At 45.2% G+C, this 5,726-nt stretch overlaps 1 long non-coding RNA gene across 1 annotated transcript; it reads right to left on the reverse strand.

Annotated features, from left to right (window-relative positions):
* Positions 1-675: 675 nt before the first annotated feature.
* LOC121001120 lies at positions 676-5,441 on the reverse strand. The gene is made up of 3 exons (XR_005778981.1): positions 5,286-5,441; positions 1,833-1,836; positions 676-688 (listed from the first exon to the last, which is right to left on the reverse strand). It is a non-coding gene; the product is annotated as an uncharacterized LOC121001120 (long non-coding RNA).
* Positions 5,442-5,726: the final 285 nt, after the last annotated feature.

Here is a 5,726-nt window from a genome sequence, read left to right on the forward strand (position 1 = left end):
TCGGAGCCCCTGGGGTGAAATCGTGAAGCTATGATCGGTTGCTATGACAGTCTGGGGCCTTGTGAAGGTTTCCAGGCCTGTGACAAGTAACTGCTTGGTATACTGTGTCTGAGGTACAGCCTGGCTTGGCAGGCAGCCTGCCCTAATACCATAGAATGCATTCTAAAAATTTAAGTACAAAAAATAAAAGTTAAATGTTATTATTATTTTTTATTTTTTATTAACACAATAATATAAAAAATTCTAATCACCTCCTTTTCCAATTTTACACCTATAAAATGGTAGGCAGAGTAAGCGGATGCAGAACAGAGGCACCAAAAAACAGTTCTTAGGCCTCTTCTACACGAACATAAGGGCTCCGTGCCCGTGCTGCGGGCAGCATACGGCGGTTCCACAATACACGGGTCACTAGCCGGAGATGCGGTGTTCCGTTCTGTGCTTCTGTTCCGCAAAAAGATTGAACTTGTTCTATCTCTTTGCGGAATGGACAGATCGCGGACCCCATTCAAGAGAATGGGTCTGCAATCCGCATGCGGCTGCCCCACGGTCGGTGCGTGTGCATTGCGTACCGCAATTTGCGGTCTACAGCACGGGCACGGAGCCATTACGTTCATGTGAAAGAGGCCTTAATCAGACTCCAGTGTTTTATTCACACAAGCAGGTTTAACAGCTCAGCAAACAACTTCACCTTAGTTAAAAGTCCTGGTGTTCAGTTCACACCATGCTGCAGGTCCCGCATAAAGAGTCCAAGTCCAGGCGTGTGTTCACATAGAAACATAGAATGTGTCGGCAATTAAGAACCATTTAGCCCATCTAGTCTGCCCAATATACTGAATATTCACACTTTGCAAACAGGTCCACTGTCCACACCAAAGTTTTAAGTCCAGCATTTAGTCGACCTGTCTTCTCTAAACAGGTCACAAGCATTCATCCAGGCACAAGCCTCATACCTTAACACAGACGGCTATATCCCACACTTTAGCTGCCTTTAATGAGAGTTGGGCGTCCCCAAAGCCCGAACCAGCAAATCCGGACCGGTGCTTGACCTCACATTGCTGCAATCAATCTCTGCAGCATATGCTGGGAGGAAAATACCTCCCATCTACTAACAGACTCTTCACTGTGTCACATACCCCCCCATTTGTTCAACCTTGAGGGGGTGAACACTCGCCAAACAGTGTACCCGGGACAGGGCATCCGCATTTCCCTGTAACCGGCCTGCTCTATGTTCCACCGTGAACTTGAAGTTCTGTAGAGACAAGAACCATCTGGTGACTCGGGCCTTCCTCTCTTTGGCCTGGTGGTGACAGGCTGTGGCCAACTCTGTCTCGCCTCTATCTATCTGGGTATTGATGACTCTGCGTCCAATTACATACCATAAGTATCGTGCCTCCTACGAGACGGCTTGTCGCTGAGCCACGGGCACCCGGTATGGCTTTAACCGGACTTTCGCCTGGGGCTCTTTGACAATTCCACGTCGGATTACGGAATTACGTCCAGGGAGGTCCAAGATGAACTCCCTGGCCTCCTGAGCCTGCTCAAAAGGAAAGGCTGGCAGCAACACGTACCGTGGCAGCCGCTTCCCCTGCAACAGACAGAGGTGCGAGAACCCCTTCTCCTAGATAAACAGGCTGCGGGTTGTTCTCAACACAAGTCTCCATAATTGTATGGACCCACAAAATAAAGTTTTCATGTCGTTTTTAGGTCAAAGTGAACGCTGCAACAACATAATCCAGAATTGTGTTTTTATTTTTTCAATTTCACCCCATCAAAGATTATTTTTTCCTGTTTTTCAATATGATACAGTAAATGAAATGGTGCCATTAAAAAACACAACTTGTTCTGGAAAATATAAGCTACGTGAATGAAACATTTCAAAAGTTGTGGCTTTTGGAGGGTATAAGGAAAAAATAAAAAAGCAAAAACAAAAACTGGTCCGTTTCCTTAAGGGGTTAATGGTTATATTTTTTTTATATTACATCATAAGTTTCTTGAAATTGCAGACAACTCCTTTAAGACTTCATCTGATATCAGGACTCAAGGCCACCATACTTCCAGACACTTAGATTCTTCACACCTCACAACTAATTACCAGTAAAGACCTTCCATGCCCCTTACTTATGACTGCTCTGCTAATAGCTTTAGGTTAGACGTGTGAGTAAACACTATTGTTAATTTTCTTAGCAACTTTGCAAACGTTCAAAAACATTATGTCCATGGTACCAAGAACAATTGGTTTTGATTGATGGAGATCTGCGCTGTAGGTGATTTTCACATACTTTACATTTTCTTCTGGTACACAGAAACTAAGGGGGAGAGAATTTTGCTGCTGGCAGCTCACATAGGGTTGCCTCTAACTGATACAAATGTAGCAAAATCTCAGCTATGCCAAATATTAGGTCTAAAAAGCCCAATAGTAACATAACAAGTAAAGCCAGTTTATATGGCCGGCGGTCTTCTTCCGTGTTGCTTTTTCTCCACCATCGTTCCCCACTACCTGGCTTTCTTTTTTGAGCTAATCAACATGTTTGGCACATTGCTAGATAACATGATGAGGGGGTCAACAGAACCCAGGACTGTTAGGCCTCTTTTACACGGGCGAGATTTCCGCGCGGGTGCAATGCTTGAGGTGAACGCATTGCACCCGCACTGGACCCATTCACTTCTATGGGGCTGTGCACATGAGTGGTGATTTTCACGCATCACTTGTGCGTTGCGTGAAAATCGCAGCATGCTCTATATTGTGCGTTTTCACGCAACGCAGGCCCCATAGGAGTGAATGGGGCTGTGTGAAAATCACAAGCATCCGCAAGCAAGTGCGGATGCGGTGCGATTTTCACGCATGGTTGCTAGGAGACGATCGGGATGGGGACCCGATCATTATTATTTTCCCTTATAACATGGTTATATGGGAAAATAATAGCATTCTTAATACAGAATGCTAAGTAAAATAGTGATGGAGGGGTTAAAAAAAAAAATTAAAATAATTTAACTCACCTTAATCCACTTGTTTGCGCAGCCCGGCTTCTCTTCCGTCTTCTTCTTTGAGGAAAAAGACCTGTGGTGACGTCACTTCGCTCATCACATGGTCCGTCACATGATCCATCACCACCATCTCCCTGGCTGTGACGCTCTCCGCTGTGATTGGATCGCGCTACAGCCAGGGAGAAGCATACCCCAATTGAGAAACAGGGCAGTCTCCTCCTCCCTGTACCGATACCATTCATTAGCATACCAGCCTGGAAAACTGCAGGGGGGCACAGTGGGGGAACGGAGCGGCGCCCTGACAAACTAGTAAGCAATATTACATCTGTGCACAGTGCCCTACATACAATAACCTGCTAGTTATTTCATAATGTCTGGACCCATGAAAGGTCCTCTTTAAGCACAAGTTTTGTGTGGTTTTTCACAATCTTGGCAAAATGGGAACATGAAGATACAAAAGTGTGTTACAGTGCCTTGGAAAAGTACCGTATTCATACTTCTACATTTTTTTAATGTGACATCCACAAACTTAAATGTATTTTATTGGGATTTTATGTGATAGACCAATATAAAGTAGCAAGTATGTGTGAAGTGAAAAGAAAATGATACCTGTTTTTTTAATTTTTTAATAAATAAAAATCTGAAAAGTGTGTCGTGCATTTGTATTAAGCCCCTTGTACTCTGATACCCCTAAATAAAATCCAGTGTGACCAATTGCCTTAAGAAGTCACCTAATTAGTAAATAGAATCTACCTGTGAGTAGTTTATTCTCACTATAACTACAGCTGTTATGTAAAGGCCTCAAAGGTTTGTTAGAGAACATCAGTGATCAAACAGCATCGTTAAAACCAAGTAACCAGACAGTTCAGGGATAAAGTTGTGGAGAAGTGTAAAGCAGGGCTAGGTTATAAAAAAATATCCCAAACTCTGAACATCAGACGGAGCACTGTTCAATCTATCATCTGAAGCAGTATGGCACAACTGCAAAACTACCAAGACATGGCCGTCTACCTAAACTGACAGCCCAGGCAAGGAGAGCACTAAATAGGGAAGCAGCCAAGAGACCCATGGTCACTCTGGAGGAGCTGCAGAGATCCACAGCTCAGGCGGGAGAATCTGTCCACAAGACAACTATTAGTCATGTACTCCACAAATCTGGCTTTTATGGAACAGTGGCAAGATGAAAGCCAGTTCTGAAAGCAAGCCATAAGAAGTCCAATTTGCAGTTTGCCACAAGCCATGTAGGGGACACAGCAAACATGTGGAAGAAGGTGCTCTGGTCAGAAGAGACCAAAGTTAAACTTTTTGGCCTAAATGCAAAACTCTATATGTGACAGAAAAGTAACACTGCACATCACCCACCCTGAAATATGGTGGTGCCAGCATCTCCCCGTAGGGATAATTTTCTTCAGCAGGGACAGGGAAGCTGGTCAGAGTTCATGGGAAGATGGATGAAGTTACACACAAGTCAATCCTAGAGGAAAACCTGGTAGAGCCTGCAAAAGATGTGAGACTGGGGCCAGAATAATGCCAGCCGAATAATGCCCCTAAACCTACAGCCAGAGCTACAATGGAGAGGTCTAGATCAAAGCATATCCATGTGTTAGAATGGCCCAGTCAAAGTCCAGACCAGAATCCCATTGAGACCCTGAAAATTGCTGTTCACAGAAGCTCTCCATCCAATCTGACTGAGCCTGAGCTATTTTGCAAAGAAAAATGGGCAAAAATGTCAGCCTCTGATATGCTAAGCTGGTAAATACATACTCCAAAAGACTTGCAGCTGTAATTTCCACAAAAGATGGTCCTACAAAGTATTGGACCACTCCATTCATTCTCTATGTAACTGCTGAGCAGAGTAGAGCACTCAGCTATTTCCAGCTGTCCCATAGAAAATTAATTGCTCACGGGACTCCTGTTCTTGCGATCGGTGGGGGGCCCAGTGATCAGATCTCCACCGATCAGTTAGTTATCCCCTATTCTGTGGATAGGGGATAATTTTAAAACTTGGCACAACCCATTTAATATTGATGACTTATCCTCAGGACAGACCATCAATATCTGATTGTCACGGCTGAGGATGGGGAAAACCCTCAGCCGTGCGATGTTAGAGGAAAGTGAAGCTGCTAAAAGGGAAAAGCACATAAACAACACACTCACCTGTTACCGCCGGCAACGGCATGCGTGGCAACCATGTCCTGAGAGTCAGCCAGAAGGCCGAGACACTGCCACCACATGTACACAAAACCACACGTTGCCACGGGCAGCCACAGGTGAAGGGAAGTGTCACAGTGCACACCTACATAAACCTCGTGCACACCAGACATAGAAAGTGAACACTAAAACCACACTTTACCAGGGGCAACCGCATGCTGTGACAGTGAGCGCCTAGCAAGCGCTCAGGCCGCTCCACTGCCAACAACCTTATGTTGCCAATGGCAACCACACGTGAGGCAAGATACGGAGCTCACACCTGTGGTTGAGAACATAAAACAAACCGCTGACAACTGCATGCGAACCAAGGAGTCACGACCACAACCATGGTCGTGACACTGATTGTCCGGAGTCTGAAACCTCCCTCCCTCTGATGATCACTGATCAGCTGTTTCGAAGTAGCTCTGGCACCGGATCTACACAGCTCTGTCCATTGTGTAGTGGATGGGCTAATAACTTCAGTGCTGCTCCCATTCACTTCAGTAGGAGCAGCACTGCAGTTACCAGTTCTGCCCACAACAGAACTGACA

The sequence above is a fragment of the Bufo bufo genome, chromosome 5 (assembly GCF_905171765.1).
Source record: "Bufo bufo chromosome 5, aBufBuf1.1, whole genome shotgun sequence".
Lineage (NCBI taxonomy): Eukaryota > Metazoa > Chordata > Amphibia > Anura > Bufonidae > Bufo > Bufo bufo.